Raw genomic sequence first — 22,319 nt, forward strand, 5'->3', positions numbered from 1 at the left:
CTTAAAACTTTTAGATATTGTAAATTTTAAGAGAGATTGCCATTATAGCTTTAAGACAATTCTATAAAGAAAAAGATTTTGTTATTCCCATTATATTGATGAAGAGCTTGAACTCCTTAGTGTAGAGAACTTCCCAATATATCACAACTAGTAAGTGACCATTTTGGTCTTACCAAATGTTATTATTGCTTCTGATACTCTAGAGATCAAGCCAGGTTGATGATGTCTTATTTTTAAAATATTCACACTTGGGGCTGAATGGCTATATTATCTTTCTCACTGCATGCATTTGATTGATTGAGGAATTAGCTACTTGTCTATTCTACTTGATCAGCCAAATCCCAAATTACTAAGTATAAACAGTGACTTTATAAATTGTGGAAAATCACATATTCATGGTTGATATTCACTATTGATAAATATAAACCAAACTCATTCTAATAATAAAAGGTACAATTAGACATTTCCCTTGCTAATGAAGTGATGATCTGCACTAAAACCATCTCAGGTGAGTCAGTAACGATAAGACTTCGTCACAACAGAGCTCCCAGCTCAGATCCATCGCTCATTGACTGTTACCTCCCTGTTCTCAGCCCAGACATCTTTGTCAATAATGGATTGGTCCACAGACAAACAGACACATTTTTTACATATCTGTTGTATGTTTGCATTCCCTCTTTCTCTAAAATATCAGTGAAATATTGTGGGTAAAATTATAACATTTCCAGACTATCTTGCCTGGCATTAGTGAAATTGCATATTCTCAGGAGTGCAAAGAAGTTTATCTCCATATCAGTGGGTAATTACCTGGGCAACCGAGGGTGTGTCTGAACCAGAGAGTTTAAAGGGAGAGTCTGGCTTGCTTGCTTGCTTACTTGCTTCTTCAGGAGCAGAGGAGAGAGATGGCCCTGGGCTGCAATTTGTAAGCAATAAACGGGTTTTAAATTTTATTTCTCCCCTTGACTGATTGCAGTTTTTAGAGGTATTTTGCCCCGGGATTTTCTCTCCCTGTACTTACAGAGGTATTTTGCCCCAGATTTCCTTTACCTGGACTTACAAATGTGCCCAATATGAATAGCTGTTGCTTTTTGTTATAATTACGTATTTGCAAGGCATTTTCTTACATCAAGCTTCTATCACTGCTCAGGGTGTCTGGATATTAGGCTCTCTCAGCAGAAAAGAAACATTCTGCCATCTTCTCTTCCTCCAGGTGAGGGGAAAGTCCTAGATGGCATGAGAAGGCCTTAAGTACTTAAGGAAAGCCACCTAGGACAGAAAAAACATCTGACTGGGGAGTATATTTCTGGTAAGCAAGTACATCTGAGGAGGTGGCCCTGTCTTTGGACAAATGGCCTGACACTCCATAGGTGAAAGTAAATCTGGGATCCCTGGCTGGGTTTTCCTGTGGGCATCTGAAAGTTAACTGAAGCGCAGGATCTGAGGACTGGAGAGGCAAGAGTGTGGTATATAACTTGTGCTCATGGTCCTTCAGCATCTGGTTTGAGATCATTAATATGTGCCTTTTACCCAACCACCTAGAAAAATAGGAGGCTCCAATAAAGCGGTAACTTCAGGTAAGTAATCTTAAGGAATATTAAATCTTTCAAGTCAGTGTGGAAATTTTTCATTGGTACATGTCCAATATGTAAATTTCACAAAGTCCTTTTTCTGTAAACAGTGCTCAAAAAGCAGAGATAAATTTGCCTCCCCACCATCATAACAACCACAAATTGTTTTGAATACAGGCTTAAAAATTAATCAATACTTCTTATTTCTTGGCTGAATGTTCCTCCCCTGAAATTGTGAGGAATAGTGAAGCTTTCTTTATTATAATTATGTTGAGGAGTACAAAAAAGAAAAAGTATCAAGAGGGAAAAAGTATTAAGAAAGATTAGTGAGCAATTTATTTAGTATGCAAAAGAAAGAAAGGAAAGAGGCGGAAAGGATGGAGGGAAGTGAAAGAGGAAAGAAAGGCTGGAGGGAGAGTTTGAGAAAGGAAGGAAATCCCATAATTGTTCAGAGATAATGCTAAAATAAAGCCAATTATTCTGCAATAAACAAGCTTTGTTCTTCTGTAAAAAGTTTTTCTAGCTGGCCATAAATAATGTGAATCTCTATATAAGGTGAAAATCCTTAATGCTACAAATATACCCTTCCAGGTTTAGTTATTTAATTTATTTTAATTGGTAAAATCATGCTTAGATGAGCAGGACTTCGGAATTGATTAATAAATTACATTTGACTGTCGGTATTCTAGGATTTTCTACTAGTAATATTTGAAGTGGACTTGACAGTAATTAAATGAAAATTTCATCACCAATAACAATTGAATATATCCAACTGAGTGGATCACTTATGTAACATATAGAAAATCCTATTCTTACAGTATACACTGATTGATAGATGGCTGAAGAGGACAGATAGATGATTTCCTTTATAAGAAACTATGGATGAAGATGGTCCTTCCTATTATGAAGATATTAAAATATAACCTATTTTTTTTTTTTAACAAATGGAAAAATCTGCTGTTAAGTTGACTCTTTTGAAGCCAATAGTCACTATCACTCCCAAACCCAAATGGTGAGTATTTGGAATGTGGGCAATAAAAAATATTTGGGGGTTGCAAAATAAATGAGTATCATCAATATGAAGACTTGCATTTTCCACATTGTAATGCTCAGAACTTAATGGTATGATATCGAAAAGGAGAAGGGAGAGGGGACTTCCTTGCGTTGTATGTGATCTTCGTAGGAAAGCTTTGAGTTTCTCCCCATTAAATATGATGTTAGCTGTAGGATTTTGGCAGATATTCTTTATCAAACTGAGAAAATTCTCTATTTCTAGTTTGTAGAAAATTTTTATCATGAATGACTGCTGAATTTTATCAAATACTTTTTCTGTATCTATTGAGATGTTCCTGTGATTTTTCTTTATTAACCTATTGATGTGATGGGTTACATTAATTGATTTTTGAATGTTGACTTAGCCTTGCATACCTGGAATGCAACCCACTTGGTCATGATGTGTAATTCTTTTATACATTATTGGATTCAATTTGCTAATATTATTTTGAAGATTTTTGCATCTGTGTTCACAAGACATATTGGTCTGTAGTTTCCTTTTCTTGTAATGCTTTTTCTGGTTTTGGTATTAGAGTAATGCTGGCCTCTTAACTCTGTTTTATTAATCAATAAGTCTACTCCTATGTCAGAACCACTCTGTATGCACTACTCTAGTTCTGTAGCAAGTTTTAAAATCAGAGGTTTGAGTCTTCACCTTTGTTATTTTTCAAGATTGTTTTGACTATACTAGATACCTTGAATTTCTGTTGAATGTAACATCAGCATTCCAATTTCTGGGAAAAAAAAACGTACTGGGATTTTTATAAAGACTGGGTTGAATTGCTGGATCAATCTGAGGAGTGCTGCCATCTTAACATTATGATTTCTGATCCACAAGCATGTGACATCTTCCATTTATTTAGATATTCTTTAATTTCTTTGAACAATATTTTGTGACTTAAATTGTCACAAGTCTTCCGTTAAATTTATTCTTTACTATTGTACTCCTTTGATGCTATTTTAAATGGAATTGATTCATTCCAATTCCAAACAATGCAGTTCTGAATTGTTCATTGCCAGTGTATAGAAATAAAATTGAATTTTCTACATCAATCTTATATACCGCAACCTTGCTGAACTCATGTATGGGTGTTTTTGTGAATTCCTAATGTTTTCTACATACATGATCCTGACATCTGCAAATGGAGATAATTTAATTCTTCCTTTCATGTTTGAATACATTTTATTAATTTTTCTTGTGCCATTGTCTTAGCTAGAATTTCCAGTACAGTGCTGAATACAAATGGCTGCAATGGGCACCTCGTCCTCTTTATGACTGTAGGCTCGCAGTCTTTCATCATTAAGTACGGCCATGGCTGTACATTTTTTACAAATGACTTTATCAGGTTGAGGAAGTTCCCTTCAATTATTAGTTTGTTCAGTGTTTTGTCATGAAAGACTGCTTGGTATTGTCAAATGCATTTTCTTTCTACAGCAAGACAATCATGTGGCTTTTGTCCTTATTAATATGGTGTATTGCATTGACGGTTAATACGAAACTAACCTTGTGTTCCTGGGATAAATCCTACTCGCTCATTGTCAACATCTTTTCTTAGATGTTGCTGTAGTTTTTTCATCTGTATTTTGTTGAGGATTTTTGTGTCTATATTTGAAATGAATACTTTTCTTTTATAATGTTCATAATTTTCTTTTTTTGTGATATCTTCATTCTGTTTTTCATTGTTCTGATAGAATGAGTTAGGAAATAATCTCTCCTCTTCTATTTTTTGAAAGGGTTTGTGAAGGATTGGTATTAATTCTTAAATATTTGGTAGAATTTACCAGTGAATCCATTGTTTCTGGGCTTCTATTTGTGGGAACTTCTTAAATGACCTATTCCATCTCTTTTCTTGTTATATGTTTATTCATATTATGTGTTTCTTCTTGAGTAATGTAGGTATTTGTGTCTGTAGGGATAGCTGATCTTGCTGATTTTGGTACTTTGAATTTTCTCTCATTTTCTTGGTTAGTTTAGCTAAAGGTCATTCACTCTTCTTAATCTTTTCAAAGACACACATTTGGTTTCATTATTTGTTATTTCCTTCCTTTATTTTTTCCTTTATTATTTCCTATCTTTTATTCTTTCATTCCTTCTGCTTGCTTTGAGTATAATTTACTAGTTTTTAGATCCAAGGTTGTTTGTGTATTAGTTTCCTATTGCTGCTGCAACAAATCAGCACAAATTTACCAGCTTAAATGATACAAATTTACCTTCTTACAGTTCCATAGTTTTAAGTGAAGCATATGTCTAAATGAACTCAGATCATACCAGGGCTGAATTCCTTTCTGGAGACTTTAGGAGGGTATTTCCTTGTCATTTCTAGTTTCTAGAAGCTTCTACATTCCTTGGTTAAGTGTCCCTTCCTCCACTTTCAAAACCCAGTAAAGCATCTTCAAATCTATCTCTAACTTTCTAGTTCCCTCTTATGATTATCTCTTCCATTTTGAAAGTTTTAAAATCCATATTGTGTTTAGTGGAATATTCGATGATAATCTCCCTATTTTAAGGGCAGCTGATTGGTAAACCTAATTCTCTTTTGGCATTTAAGAGCTAACATACTCACAGGTTCCAGGGACTAGTATATGGACATCTTTGGAGAGGTTATTATTTTGCCTAACACTCCTTGAAATCTTTCTTTTTAAATGAAAGTGTTTATAGCTGTGTATTTTCCTGTGAGTACTGTTCCAGGTGCATCCCTTACATTTTGGTATGTTGTGTTTTCCTTTCTCTTCTTCAACTATTGTCTAATTTCTTTTCTTTGACCCACTGGTATTTTTTAGGAATATAATTTAATTTCTCCATATTGTTAATTTCTCAGATTTCCTACTTTTATTATTTCTAATATTATTCCATGTTTGTTGAAGAACATAGTTGATATAATTTCAAACCTTTCATATTTTCTTATGATTTTTTGTGACATAGCTTGTGGTCTATCCTAGTGAACACTGCATGTGCACAAGGTGCCTATTCTGCTATTACAGAAAGCAATGTTTTATAAAGGTGTATGTTATGTCTACTTGGTTTATAGGATTGTTCAAGTATTCTATATCCATATGAGTATCCTTTCTAGTTATTCCTTACATTATTAAAAGTAGAGTATTGAAGTCTCTAGCTGTTATTACTGTTGAATATTCTATTTTCCTTTTAATTTTGAGAGTTTGTTTCAGGTATTTTGGGGCTCTGTAGCAAAGTGGGCTCATATTCATCAGATATTTTTGAATTTCTGACCATGAAAAGTTTCCCTCTATATCTCTAGGGATGTTTTATGTTCATGTTTCTTTATTTCAAGTTTACTTTGCTGAATATTAGTATAGTCATTCCAGCTTTTTATGATGGCTATCTTCATGCTTTATCTTTCTGCCTCTTTCACTTTCAGTCTATTTGTATCTTAAATTGAATGTGTGACTTCTGGAGACAACACACAGTGGGTCTTTTTCCTTTTTTTTTTTATCCAGTCTAACCATTTCTACCTTTTGATTGGATTGTTTAAATCATTCACATTTAATGTTGTTATTAATATTCTTTGATGTATCTGCTACTTTGCTTTTGGATACTTTTGCATAGATTAAGATTCCAATTTACATTACCTTTCAGTGAGATAAACTTTATTTCTCGCTAGTCTTGACTCCCTTTTTTCTTTGCTACTATTTTTATGTTATTTCTATATGTGTGACTAACCCAACAATATATTGTTATAATCACTACTTTTTATAATTTTAGGTTTTTTAAAGAAGCTGAGAGAAAAAAGAAGATCAAGCATGTATTTATAAAGCTTGTCATATACTTATTTGACAAGTTCTTATTTTTGCTTTCTGTTTCTCTTCATTTCTTCTTTGAATTCAACTTACCATCTGCTTTCATTTCTTTCTCCAATACAGGTTTATTCCCATTCATTGCCTTTGTGCTTTTATTGTCAAATATATTATATTTCTACATGTAATAGGCCTCAGAATACAATTATGTACATACTATTTATTATTTGGTTTTTCAATCAATTATGAGAACAAAATAAAGGAAATATGCAATTATAATGTCTTTATAAAATACCTATGTAATTATCTTTCCTGGTGCTTTTGTGTTTTTTAAATGTGGATTCAAATTACTCTCTGGTGCCACTTGCTTTCAGCCTGAAGAACTTCCTTTAGCAAAACTTATAAGTCAGGTCTTCTATCAATTAATTCTCCCACTTTTTGTTTATCTGTGGATGGATGTCTTTATTTCACATTCATTTCTGAAAGGCAGTTTGACTAATTTAAAATTCTCAGTTTGGCCTTTTTTTGTCTTTCTCTACTTTGTGTCATCCCCACTGCCTTCTGACTTATTATTTCTGATGATGAATAACTTACTAACATTACTGGGGTCCTTTTGTATGTGAGGAGTTATTTTTCTCTTGCTGCTTTAAAATTTTTCTTTTTGTCTGTCTTTTTCCATTAACATCTTGACTGTGATATCCAGATTCTGGATATCTTTACATTTACTTATTTGGAGTTTGTTCATCTTCTTGGATGAGTAGATTAACATGTTTCATCAGACTTGCAAAGTTTTCAGCCATTATTGCTTGGAAATTTTTTCTTCTCCTTTTTCTCTGATTGTGTGTGTGTTAGACTTTTTTTTCTGAGTTTCTGTTTTTTGGTTCACTTCTCTTTCTCTCTTTTTCAGATTCCATAAACCATATCAATCTATTATCAAGTTTGCTGATTCTTCTGCTAGCTCACATCTTCTATTGAGTTCCTTTCAAGATTTTTTTTTAGTTATTATTCATTTCAATCAAGTATTTCCATCTAGTTCTTCTTAATTCTTTTTTCTCTTTGTTGACATTCTCTATTGGATGAAGAATTGTCATCATGCCTCTATGCCACTGTCCAGGAGACAGGAACAAGGATAATTGTTCCCTTCCTCTAGAGTGACACTCCTGTTCTCTGAGGGGGGTTCCGGGTGAGGACAAGAGCCCCTGAACTTCTTGGGTTGCCCTCCCCATTGAGGAATCTCCATCCTGCAGTAAAACTGTAGCAGTGGTGTTCAGAGTCCATATGCACCATCTGGCATGCCTGAAGTAGGGCTTCCACACTATTCATGCAGACCAGTTACGGGGAGAGACAGTAGTCCTTTCCACTGGGCACGCCAAAGCCAAACTTCTATAATGAAGCTGGAATGACAAATGGTTCCTATGCCAACCTCTTCAGAGGGAAGCTATAGTCCCTATACAGAAAGAGATGTGGAGAGGGAGCCCAATAATTTGGACTGCATATACCCAGAGAAGAGTTTCTATCACACTGAACCAGAAGATACAGGTTATGGCTCAAATGCAACAGACTCTGTTTATTCTAAACTTTGTGGATTTTCTTAAACTTGTGTTTCTTGATTTTCTTTCTGACCTTAGGACAATTTCCAAAAACTATAAAAGTTTGTTTTTATACATTTCAGCAGTTAAATATTTCTTCCACTGGGGTGACAGGCTATCTTCCTCTTACCACTATTCTGAAAGTCAGTCCTTCATATAACTTCATATAATATTGATTCCTCAAATTCATAAAGTGGAAATATCTGTCCATTTGCTATTTTTTACAAAAAAAACCCTCAACAATATTCTCAATAATACTTTGTAGTTTTCAGTATACAAGTGTTAGGTTTTTGTTAAACTGAGCCCTTAGTATTTTATTCTTCTTGATGCTGTGGTGAATGTAATTATTGTTCTTAATTTCTTATTCCTATTGTTTGCTATTAGTATATAAGCATATATTTGCATTGTGGAAATAAAGACACCCCCCTGCCCCAAAATGAGAAAAAAACTGAAGGGACTTTTTCAGAGCTTGCTATATAGCAATAACACCATCACTTGTGTCTGGCAGAAAATCAAAGACAGCAGCAGAATGGGAAGATGGCAGAGAGAAGCAATGGAGGGCTTCAGGCATGCTCTGATTGAGGATTGTTGACATACAGAAGTTGGTGGTGGTCTAACTAAGATTTGGTTTGGGGAGCACTTGGCTTTGTCTGGTTGATCTTGTCATAGAAGTCAGGGGCAAAAAATAAGGGTGTACATGCTGACCAGTTTCTGAGTGTTCTAAACCAGTTGCTGCAGGGCCAATGTGGCAGAATTCTATTGTCATATATGTCTGGTCATCATTTGTAAGAATAGTCAGTCTTCAGTATGTGATCTTGTTTCTTGCCAAACTCATTTACTTGTTCCAGTAATTATTTTGTAGAATTCCTAAGATTTTCCATATACAAGATTATATCATCTATTGTCTATGAACAAAGTTAAAATAGTTTTACCTCTTCGTTTTCAACTGGGTGCCAGTAACATTTTTTTTCTTTCATCTTACTGGAGAGTTTATTCAGTGCAATTGTCTATCAGAAAATAAAATTTATTCTCCTTAGAAAAACCTAAAATATACACCAGTAAGCAGTTGTAACTAATGAGTGATTTCGGCAAAGTTGTGGAAAATAATCTATATATTTACATCTCTATATCTATATGCTAGGAAGAACCAATTAGAAAATTAAGAAAGGCAATGTAATTTCCAATAGCACTAAAACACAGAAAATATGCAGAAATAAAAAGATGCTCAAAATCTCTACCTTAAAAAAATAGTAACTTTAGTGAGATAAATTAAAGCTGTCCTAAATAAATGGCAACGTGAGCATATATTTGAATTGGTAGATTCAATAGTATTAAGCTATCAATTTCCCCTAAATTTATCTACTGAGTCAATGCAACCTCAGTAAAAATTCAAGCATAGATTTTTTTCAGTGAAAATACAGAAACTGACATTATGATGTATATGGAAATGCAAAGGAACTAAGATAGCCAAAACAAGTCAGGAAAATTAAAAATAAAATTTTTCTTTATGTTATTCACTGTGTATTAACAGCATTAAAGTATGGAACTGGTAGATTCAAACATCAACATTGACCAGGAAACTGTCATATCCAGCAAAGATAAAATGGCAGGTAACAAAGCTATCCTCCTGTTTGGAACAATAACAAAAATTTAAAGAATTTGGGATTCCTCAAAGAGATTACCACATAATCCAGCCATTCCATTCCTAGGTGTTAACCAAGAACTGATGAAAGTGTAAATCCAAGAAAAGGTTTAATACAAATGTCCATAGTGATTTAATTTGGAAAAGCCAAAACTGGGAACACTCTACATGTCAATTAACATTTGATTAAATAAAGTATGGTTTAGCTATACCATGGTGTATTACTTAGCAATGAAAATAAATGAATTATTGTTGATATTTAATACATTGTAGATTAATACACTTGAGACAGAAAATTGTTTTCAAAAAGTAATCCTGAAACAACCTGATGTTCATATTAGAGAAAGAAATACAACTCAATCCCTTTCTCACGAATTTGTGATGGGTCATAGACTTAAACATAAACACTAAGACAGTAAAATTTCAAGAAGAAAACTTGGGAGACTATTTCACAACTTTGGGGTAATCTAAGATTTCCTGGAAATCTTTGAAAAGTCTGAAACGACTTGGTAATCATTAACCATTGCTTTTGATAATCAATAACAAATGATAAATTGAACATCAAATTTAAAAAAATATCAGACTGCACATTTATACCTCAAAAAGATTTTTTATCCATAAAGTGTATCGAACTTATACAACTCAATAATTAAAACACAACTTACTCAACTTAAGAAAAACAATACTTCAAAAATGTAGACACTGCACAGAGGAAATAGTGGTTTGGTGAAAGAGATATGATAAATGGTTGTTTTTGAGGGGAGAGCAGGAGGAATCTCACTGGAGTCATGTGATTGTTTTATATCTCTGCGGGGATGTGGGTTTTAGGGGAACATACATTTGTCGAAACTGATCCAACTATATGCTAAAGACCTATTTATTCCACTCTTTATAATCTTATTTTTAATTTCTTAAAAAGACATATCAGTACCATTCCTATCCTCTGTTAAATCTCATGAAACATAATCTAGTCACAGACTAGGTTTAGAAAAACTAAGATAGTACAATATTATTACTTTATGTGCTTATGCAATTCATATAAAATTCATCATGATGATGAACTGATCCTGATGAACTATTGGAGCTTCCCAGAGTTGCTTTATAAAGCCACAAGTACCTCTCGATGACAAAAAAAAAAAACAACCCTATTATTAGGACTGAGTGTACGTTATTCTATAAATTCAAAGTCATTTTACTATTTTCCATCTCCATTAATGTCAAATTAGACCGAAACTCCTTAGGAAATATATACTATGAGTCTATGAATGCTGAAGGAATTAATTATGATTGATTTCATTAATTATCTGCATCTAATGTCTGTACAGTAATGGGATGTTTAAAACACTGAGTCAGTAGTAAATGGCACACCTAGTGATTACTTGAATACATTCCACAATTCACTGTTTCTCCTTCAAGCACAAAATGAGTTTTTAATGTCATTCGTATGTTTTAACGAAACATTTTGTTTTGACATAATTACAGATTTACATATGGTTGTAAAAAATACAATGAAGAGATCCTGTGTACCCTTTAGCCAGTTCTCCCAATGGTAAAATCGTATAAAACTATATCACAATATCACAAGCAGGAGATTAGCACTGATATAGTAAAGACACAGAACATTCAATGATACCTACGGTTCTCTACTTACATTCATTTCCACTTCCCTCATGCTCACACTGTCTTTTTAACCCCTAATAACTTCTAATCTATTTTATATAATTTTGTCATTTTAAAAGAGTTACATTAATGGAATCACACAGTGTATTATCTTCTGGGATTTTTTTTCAATCAGCATAATTAAACAAAAATAATATTTTATGAAATAGTATTCCTTGGTACAAATATACTACATTTTTTATCATTCGCCTGGTAAATAAATCTCAGTTGTTTCTAGTTTTTGGCAATTACGAATAAAGCTGCCACATAGATGTTTTCTACCTTTATCTTGCATCTACCTACCACTTCAGCATTTTATTAAAAATAATAATAATAAAGAGAGAAATGTGGTATCCACATATAAATCAAGTATAAAAATCAAACGAATGTTCATATTTGAACTGATTGTTTATAGTTCATAATGCATGAGCAAAACCGAAAGTTTCTGTGATGACTGCCCTTGTACTGTTCACTATGTAACTTATTCACTATGTAAGAATTTGTTCTCCATGTAAGAACTTGTTCGTTATGCTTCAGAAGATTGGAGAATGACGAAAATTAGGCTTGGGGTGGATTAATGATTGTGCATTGAGCATTGACCTCCCTATACAGAATTTTATTTTTATTGTTGTTAACAACCATTTGATCAATAAATATGAGAGATGCCCTCTCAAAAAAACAAGTACAGACTTCCAATTGTAAAATAAATAAGTAACCGGGATGTAATGTATAGCATAAGGAATATAGTCAAAATATTGTAACAACTTTGTATGGTGATAGCTGGTAGCTAGAATTATCATGTATATAAATGTTGAATCACTGTGTTGTACACCTGAAACTAATGTAATACTGTGTGTCAACTACCCTTCAATAAAAAATAATTATGTACAAAAACAAAAAACAAAAAACTGCTACATAGGTGTTGACTGAATAATAAGTTTTCATTACTCTAGTATAAATGCCTAGGAATGCCATTGCTGAGATGTATGTAATCACAGCTTTAGTTTTATAAGAAACTGTCAAATGTTTTTACAGAATGGCTCTACAATTTTATGTTTCCACCAGCAATGTATGAGTGATCCACTTTCACCATATCTTGACCAGCATTTGGTGTTATCGCTAGTTTTATTTTAACCATTCTGAAGTGTATAGGTATATCTTATCATGATTTTAATTTGTATTTCCCTAGTGACTGATGATGTTAAATGTCTTTCCATGTGTTTCTTTCCCTATCTGCCTACAGTCTTCAGTGAAGTATCTCTTCATGTCTTTTGTCTATTCTCAAATAAAATTGATTTTGTTTTATATTACTGTCACATTTTGACAGTTCTCTATAATATAGTCTAGATACTAGTTCTTTGTCAGATATATAGCTTGCAAATATTTTCTCCCAGACTGTAGATTGTCTTACATACTATCGATGGGATTTATCATAGAGCAAAAGTTTTTATTTTTGAAAATGTCCAATTTGCCAACTTTTATTTGTATAGGTTATGCTTTTGCTGTAAAGTCTAAGAACTGTTTACCTATTTCTAGAAGACAAAGATTTTTGTCATACTTTTTCTTAACACTTTTATGGTTTTACATTTACATTTAAGTCCATGGTTCATATTAAGTTGCTCCAGTTGAGCTAATTTTGTAGAAAATGTAAATCTTGGGTTGAGGCTCACTTTTTTTGGCTTACAGATATTCAGTTACTCTGGCACCCTTTGTCAAAATGCTTCTCTTTCTTCCACTGAAATGGTTCCTTCCTCCATTGAATTTCTTTTGCACATTTGTCAAAATCAGCTGTATTGTTTTTATGGGTTCATTTCTTGGCTCTCCATTTTGTTCTATTGATCTATGTCTATCCTCCCATCATAGTTTTGGTTACTATAGCTGTATGATGTCTTGATATTAGGTAGACTGATTTCTCATACTTCCTTATTCTTTTATACAATTGTTTTAGCTGTTCTACTTCCTTTGCCTTACAATAAAATTATTAAATATTCATGTGTATATCTGCAAAATGTTCCACTGAGATTTCATAGGAATTTCATAAAAACTATGTATCAATTTGAAGATAATTGAGATCTGTACTATGCTGAATTTTCTAACGAATAAACATGGTATGTCTTTCTATTCATTTTGGTCTTTTGATTATTTTCATTAGCATTGTATAATTTTCTACATTTAAGTCTTACACATATTATATTAGATCTACACAAGAGTAATTCATATTTAATAACTGTAAATTTTGCAATTATAAATAGTATTTTTAATGTCCCCATATTTACTGATAATATATAGAACTACAGTAGTTTTCTATTTGGTTCTTTTTATAACTTCTCTCTATTGATATACTCTACTTGGTGGGACATTTTTTTCATACTTTAATTCTTCAGACATGCCATAGTGAAAATATTGAAGGACAAAGTGAAACTTTCAAAAGCAGCAAGAGAAAAATGACTCATCACGTCTAGGGAATTTTCAATAAGATATACATCGAATTCTGTCTTAAAAGAATAAACAAGTATACTGTCATCTCAATAGACACAGAAAAAGCATTTGACTGCTCAACATGCTTTTATGATAAGAAGACTCAACAAATAATGATTAGAAAGGAACTTCCTCAGCATGCCGAATTTTTCCCTTTGAACGTATTTATAATAACTGATTTAAATTTTATGTCTAATGGAATTGTGACATCAGGGACAATTTGTACTGACTTGTTTTTTTTTCTCCTGTATGAGTCATACTTTCTTGATATTTTCCTTGTATGTTTACTAATTATTTGTTTAAAATTTCACATTTTAAATAATTCAATGTGGCACTCTGGAAATAAGACTCCCCTGCTCCTCATTTATTGTTGTTTTCTTCCTTTTTCCTAATCTTTTAGCGATTTTTCTGAACCAGACTGCCTACTTTTCCAGGGCCCAGTCTCAAACATATAAGACAAAAAAAGACCCAGGGAAGTGACTTTCCTGTTATCCTCTGAGTCCTGACGCCCCCAGCTATTCTACCTTCTTCTCCCACTTTTCAGAGTCCTCATATTTTTTTCTATACGTAGTGTTCAGAGATTTTTTTGTTGTTGTTGTTCTTTTTAGAGGGAAGACGAGAGAAGGATATAACTACTCCCTTTACCTAGTAGTGGGAATCTCAATGTCATCTACTTTTAAAATCTATTTTTGGATATAGTAAATTTGCTGATAAGTCACTGATGGTTTTTAAGGAAAAGACAAGTTTACAACTATCATTTCATTAAAAGGCTGAAAAATCTTCTCTCTTTTATAGATCTTTGAAATATTTACTCAGAAATTTCTTACTTGGACAGACCTCAACTCTGATACACAGGTGATTCTAACACTTCATTTATTACTAATAAATCAAAATTTCTGCAGTATCTTGTAAATGAGAAAAAAAGCATTATTTTTAGCATTTTTAAAATTTATAGGGAATTGGAGATTTTCTTCATATTAGTTTGCTTGGGCTGCTATAACATAATGTCACAAATATGTTGGCTTGAACAATAGAAGTTTTTTTCTCATAGTTCTGGAGACTGGGAAGTATAAGATCAAGATGCTCACTGATTAGGTCTCTGATGAGAACCCTCTTTCTCACTTGTAGATGACCATCTTCTCACTAGACCCCCACACCACCTTTCCTCAGTGCATGTACAAGAAAAGAAAGAGAGAGATTAGCACCAACCCTCATGAACTCATTTAATCTTAATAACCTCCTAAAGATTGTATCTCTAAATACAATCACATTAAAGGTTAATACTTCAATATGAATTTTTTAGGGCCACCATTCAGTTCACAGCACTATTCTATTTGTTTCTATCCGTAGATCAAACAGGGCCTGGCATACATTTAAATATGCTTGTTGGGTAAATGTATGAATGTGTCGATGGTGCATGAAAGATTAAGTAGAGTCAGTCATGAGTGCACCAAGAGCCCAGGACTATTTCTAATCTTCACCTAGACACTTTCCCAGTTTCAAAATAAGAATGCTCCATGCCAGGAAATGTGTAACTGCTTGACACTAAGTGTTCTAATTAATCCTTACATCAATTCTAACAGGAAAGTATGTTAACCTCGTTTGATGACTAAGAGAGGTTGTGTGATGTGCTCAAGATCACACATGTTAGGTACAGCATACTATGATTTAAATGCAAATCTGACTCCAAAAAACCCACACACTTATTACTATGTGTTATTTTCCTCTATCAAATCCTGTGAAAGCTACAGCTGTGTACCTATTGGCAGGTAAACTAAATGAATATTCATGAATATAGAGTAAAGGTAACTAATTCTAATACTATTAAGAAGACTCCACATTTGACTCCTTTTACATAAATCCATAGCATGTCCAGTAATTTCAAACTGACACTTATTTGGCTTGGTTGGGAAGCTAAACATTAAATTCCAGCAAACCGTACTGTATTTTAAGCTCCAATGGATGGTAGGACTTGGTTCATAAAGAAACCTCAGTGGACTCCTAGAACATGAAGGAAGAAGGGCAGAAAGTCAGGTCAGAGGGTGAAGGCACTGGAGGAAGTGCCTAAGGGAATAAGTAGGGCAGGATATTGACTGCTTTCTCCTTGAAATTTTTTAAAAGCCTTCAGGGATAGAAACATAAACACTGACTTGGACTTTATTCCCCAGCTTCTAAAAGATAAGATTTCTTGCTGGTTGATTTAATTCAATTTAGGCATATTAAGAACAAGACATATTGAAAACAAACATTTATCTGGATTTTAACCATATTCTAATCAGTTAGTAATTTTTTAATGATTCCTTTATTTAAACACAATTGATATACAGTATTATATTGATTTCAGGTGTACAACATAGTAATCTGACAATTGTATACATTATTAAATGCTCACCAAAACAAGCATAGTTACCATCTTTCAACCTACAGAGATAATCAGTAATGGTTTTTCATGACTTCCATATAATATTTAAAATGCAATATGACTGTTTTTTTGTCTTGAAATTGAATTTTCTAAGAACTTCATTAAAAAGGCCAGGATAAATGTATGCTTCAATTAAAAGTGAGGTGAAACAACTCAATAGATGGTGGAGGAAATGATGGAAAATCAACTCTGCTTCACTGAGAAGTGTGTAGAGAACTCTACACACTTAGGTATATACATGATATCTGGTAGGAAGAGTCTTTCAGCACATACAGGTCTGAGGAGGGGTTCCTGGCAGTTCTTTAGGTGGGATGTATTTCAACAGCAGTGATGGCCTCACTGGTCCTGAGACTTTTATCAACTATCACTTGGCAGCCTTCTCCAAGTCAGGGACCGGTCACTCATTGTGTGAAACATCTAGGGAAAGGTGGGTAGGGCATCTGAAAGTAAAGAATGTTTTTTTCTGGTCCTGAGCTGACTGCACACTTTAGCTGTATTTTTTTTAATTGACTCTCCCACTTCCATTCACCTCTCCTCTGACAAAAGGGCACAGAGAGCTTCAAACTGAACTGGAATGGGTCAAATCATACCAAATAAAAGTTACGGTTTTATAATACCATTACTCGGGTGTGCAGAACAACAGCTTCTTTGTAGATCCTAGCAATGCTTTGTCCATGATTCCAACACCCCTTCTGTATGGAATTTCACAGGGATGAACTTGCCTTAATTTATGGGAGCTGCCAACTTTATCCTCACAGATAACAGACTTCCTTTTTAAACGGTGTACAGCTGGTTTGCTTTTCTCTCTGCATCCCATTACCCTGTAAGAGGTGAGGTTATATCTTTTTCCTTCCATCCCAAGGGGTAAAGTGAATGAATATCACCCACGCCCAGGATCTGACCACCCCTCCGTGAAGCAAGTAGCTCAGTGCACGAGGTTGTTTGATGTGAACCCGACTGTAAGGAAAGGCAACAGAGATATAACCAAGTTCCTTGTTATTTTGTCGAATTTTTTTCCTACATCACCTTTTATCAACTTTAGCCTCAACAGTTACACTCAATCTTTGCTGTTGTCTCGTTTATCTAAAACCAATACTGGGCCCTGCTCACATCAATCAATGCTGCTGCCGGAATGATGACAGAAGACCCCCAATTCTCTTGTTTAACAGCTTATTCAACACCTATTGCCTTCAGAGACCTTTTAAGATCTACGCTTCCTGACTTCATGGCTACCAATCTTCAAAGGTGAAAAAAAAGACAGTTTAGTTGAAAAATAGAGCTATATTTCCCCATTTTTATAATGGTAGGAGTAATGGGTATGACAAAGGAGGTCACGTTCATGAAAGAGATGGGGAGACCTTGAAAGAGAAATTCAAGATTTACATCCAATTATTGGACTAAAGAGAGAAATTTGACAATGTCTAAGTAGTTCATACCTGGCTAATCCAGAATTTGTAATAAATAAGACTAAGGCTGTGTGAAACAAATCTCTGCATAAAATAATTTGCTGGACAAATCACCAATGCACATACAATGGTAGAGAAGAATATTTATTAAGAGACAATATTTCAAACCCTTGAGAGGCATATATTTACAGATGATAATGAAATTACTTGTATATGCAAACTGAAAATCATGAAAGCTGCCCCTCTTTTGAGAACCTCTTTAAGTCATTATGTTTATCAGAAAATAGCAGACACTGTGTTGTTACTAAAAGAAATCTCTGCTATAATTATTAAAGTAGATCAGCTTATTTTTCCTAATTAATTCGAATTAGTGTAGTTTTACAATTTATTACATTGATTATATAATATTCTTTAAGCAAATTAATAGCATAAATCTCCACACAAGGTAAAAGTCACATTATACTTACAGGATCAAATGATTCTATGGTAACTTTTTTGTGTAATGCTATCAATAAATCATCTTTCACAATACTGTCTCATGCTACAAAGAAGACACAACCAGGTGCTATCAAACACAAAGAGATGAGACCATCATAGACTCAAATATTGATGCCATTGAGACTTCTTGGTGGTGTACGAACTCAGTCAATCTCAACATATACATAATTTTTTATAAATTATATAATTGCAATACTATAGGAATATTATGTATACAATAGAATGTACAGAATAATAGGAAGTAAAAAAACATATATCAGGATTAATTTTGTGAATTCATAGTCTAAACGACTATTAACATTCACTAACATTATTACTACAATGTCTAAAACAGAAACATACTTTCTCTTCCAAAGTTTACAGAAATTTGAAGTTCTGTTTCTAAGATCAGTATTTTTCCTATCATCTGGTCACAGTGGTTGCCATAGTTGAAAAAAGGAATAACAAAAATTTGTGTCAATCTCATCCACCAATTATTCAAAAGTTATTATTGAAATTCCACAAACGTATTCCATCTTTTATCAGTTTTTCATGCAAAATAATCAAAAAGTGTTGCTCAGTGTAATAATTTGAATGACATTTTAAAGCAATTTGAAAAATCATGTTTCCAAGGTTTTGTGTCTATGTATGGAGCAGTGTGCATATGAGCATGTGCATGTGCCTATGCACATATGTTGATGGGGGGGATTTATCTGTGCAACATACCATTTGATACATTTTGATAAATGTTATATAACAGTGAAAACATTTCCAAATGTTCTTTGTCAAAATACCATCTCATCCTTCCCTCAAGGTGAGGCTGTTGAGTTCTGTCTTTTCCTTGTTATGCATACACATGTACATCACTATTTTTCAATATTGGATCTCTTTCGGAAATTGTTTGAGCCACTCATCCACCTTATGAAAGTTTGTTAGCTGAAACAAGATTTATGTATGTTGTACATGCTCTTAATCAAGAACATGTGAACTGAAGTACATCATGATATGCTAAAAGTGAGTACTAAGTCAGAGTTCCTCTAGAAACCCACCTCACCTGGTGAGTGAATATCTGACATATTGATGAATGGTGAGGACTCTAGTGTTAATTCACATGTTAAATATTAGTAATATTTAATTTTCCTGTTTTATTGAATAAAAATAATCACACACTTTAATGTATTTTTCCTACTCTCGAATAGATCATCTTGTCACTCCTAAGGTGCTTGAACCTCTCTTTGAAGAACACTGATTTAAATAAATCCTCATAGTCAACTCATGTAAAAGAGTCTGCTTTTTTCTGTTCAAACTTCTTATAAACAATACTTTCAGTACAGATAAATATATAGTTGCAGGTCTCTTAGAAGCATGTAGAAATGTAACAAATTAAAAATAATAATTTAAATTATTTTAAGAGGAATACTGTGAATATATTTTTTAAATAACATATGGCGAGAATTAGCCAAAGCATGGTTTTCTTACTTTGCAGAATGTATGTTTATTGATGACATTTGTTCTGTGTTTTGACAAATATCAAACATAGAATAAAAGCCAGAACACACAAATAAGATCACTGATTCTGCAAATATTTTAACAAAGTGCTTTTTCACTTTAAAACATATCCATTCTTTCTTTTAGTCTCCGAAAACCTAGACGAAACTACTTCATACAGAACTAACAACATACTTTATTATAAACAATTCATTTATTTCACCTTACTGAGAATATTTTCAAAATGCTTATAAAATCGAAATGGAATGAGAAGCTTGTACAACATCCAGGTCTTCTTTTAGCATGATAAAAATTTAAATAATGAATAAAAGTAATGTGGATTCTCAAAATGGATTTAGCTAGGTAACACTCTATTTGTGTCAATCACTGGATGTCGTCATCAGAGAAACTATTGTGAGGTGAATAGTTTAATTCTTTCTTCCATTTCAGTATAGTATTCTCCAAAGTATTAGAAATAAGGGGTAGCAGTCCTTAGTTGTAACACTGTCAGTATCAAAATATTATAATACCAGAAAAGACCAGAACTTTGGTCAAATGCTAGCTAAAATTTACTTGCAAGCCAAAATATGGGTATTGGGTAAATACCTCCTGTGATAGAATTTCAAGGCAGTGCAATTTCATCTCCATTGGAGTTCCCAGCATGTGTAAGAAAAGTGCAACAGAACAAATCTGTTCTCCATCAACATAAGGTTAATTTTTTTTCTAATTGGTAGGGAAAAAAATCTCATTTGACTGCCCCATATTTCTTTCCAAATTAAAGCATAACACTCCAGCATCATCATTTTTGGCAGGATGTCTTTTATTGAACATGAAATAAATAGGATTTCCCTTCCTAGGAGTTATGTTTTCTTTACTTTCTTAATCATAAATGCAAATGCACATTTACATAAATAACACACAGTTTTGTCTCTATTGACGAGTGGACTGAGCTTCAAAAGATTTTGTAAAAGTCAGTTGCACATCTTCCCATGATCATACATAATGATCTATCTCCAGCACAGCAGAGAAAGATCTATCTAATATAAAAAGTACTGTGAAATGTGTGTCACATGCTTCTACATGACCACCTGGGATAAAGACACATACATGCATAGTCTGATGGGACAGAAAGTGTGGGCACTTTGAAATCACAAGGTCTCTGCTTAATTTAAATTTACTAAGTAGTGAGGTTTGTAAAATCCAGTTAGTGAAGTAAATTTCTAAAAAGCTATGCTAAAAATTATGTTTCTTTCATTGGATTGTCACGTGGGCTGTGCATGTGAAAGGCCACACTTGGCCTGTTTATCCAATGGACTTTTCTTGAGCACCTCCTATGCTCTAGATTCTTGCCAGGTACAAGGGAACAGATAAACACATGACATAGTACCTCCATTGTGGGACTCAGTGTTTTTATCACAAGAGTTGTATTTATAGTAGTGGTGGCAGTAGCCACAGTGAAAGAAGTGTAGATGGCACTTACCGACTTCAGCAAAGGCAGTGAGCTAAGCATTTATTCTTTCATCATCAAACACTGATTGAATGGCTCCCAGATGACCAAGAGATGAATATGACTTAATAGCTGCCCTCTAAGAGTTTATAATAGGGAAGACAGGTGGGCAGGGGGTTGCAATGTCCTTAAATAATGATCGAAGAGGCACCGCATGTTACGGAGCAGCGACGAACATGGCTAAGTCTTGCCCAGGGACATGATACCAGAGCAGTCCTCTTAGGAAGTGTAATAGCCACTGCAGGCAGGTGGCGAGCCCTGGAAGAGCGCGGCGGGCTGGAGCTTCTGTCACTGTGTGGATCTGTGTGGATCTGTCACAGAGCTGGTGGATGGAGACGAAGAGAGGAAGGGGGATTCGAAGGCCAGGGTAGTGCAGACTGGGAGCAGCTTTGGATGTCTGCCTCTGGAGGTAAATGACCTACCCCTACAGGTTTTTTCCCTGGGCCGGGGAAGTAGGAGTGATCTCTATCTCATCTGGTCATGAGTGATGATTCTTGTGGCCACTCTCCACCTGCCTGGGCCTATGGGAAGTAAGCACCTGCAGCCCTGGCAGGGCCCTGAGGGTTCTGGACTGGTGGACTGGAGACTTAGACCTGCCTGGCGGTGCGGAGGGAAGGGTGGTTCATAAGCCGCTGGGACACAGCTCCTTTCTCAAAGAACCTCCCTATTTCTTTTCATTTTTCAGTCACTGCAAATGGCAGAGATTCTACCAGCACTGTCTAAAATGCAGAAAAGGGACAGGGAATGTTTTCTCAGGGAGCCTGCAGGCTACAGACCTCAAGTTCATTAATGCATGAATGAAGCCCTACAATTAACACTTAACGCAACACTCTTTACATGGCAGCCTCTGTGTGCAAAGTTAGAGCAGTGCTTCTCCAAGTATGTTCCTTGCTAGGAATCCCCTGGAATTCTGTTAAATCCAAGACTGATTCAGTAGGCTTGAGATACAACCCCAGGTTCTGTATTTCCAAGATGCTCACAGTCGATGCTGAGGCAGCTAACCCAGGGACCATACTCCCAGAAGTGAAAAAGGGAGTTAAACACAGAAAAAGGTCAGACCCTTGCTGCTGCGTAGCTGATCATCTCAGTGGTGAGACAAATAATAAATAAAGCTGCAGGGCAGTGCGCTGGGGGCCGTCATGCAGGTGCCGTGCGACAGGCACCAATAATTGCGAACATGCAGTCATCATGAGACACTGTTATTTACCCACTTCTGTCTTTATACCAGTGAAGACATCATGTGTGCTTCAAGGCTTGGAAGTAGGAAGACTATTCTC

This window comes from Manis pentadactyla, chromosome 18 (genome assembly GCF_030020395.1).
Source record: "Manis pentadactyla isolate mManPen7 chromosome 18, mManPen7.hap1, whole genome shotgun sequence".
Lineage (NCBI taxonomy): Eukaryota > Metazoa > Chordata > Mammalia > Pholidota > Manidae > Manis > Manis pentadactyla.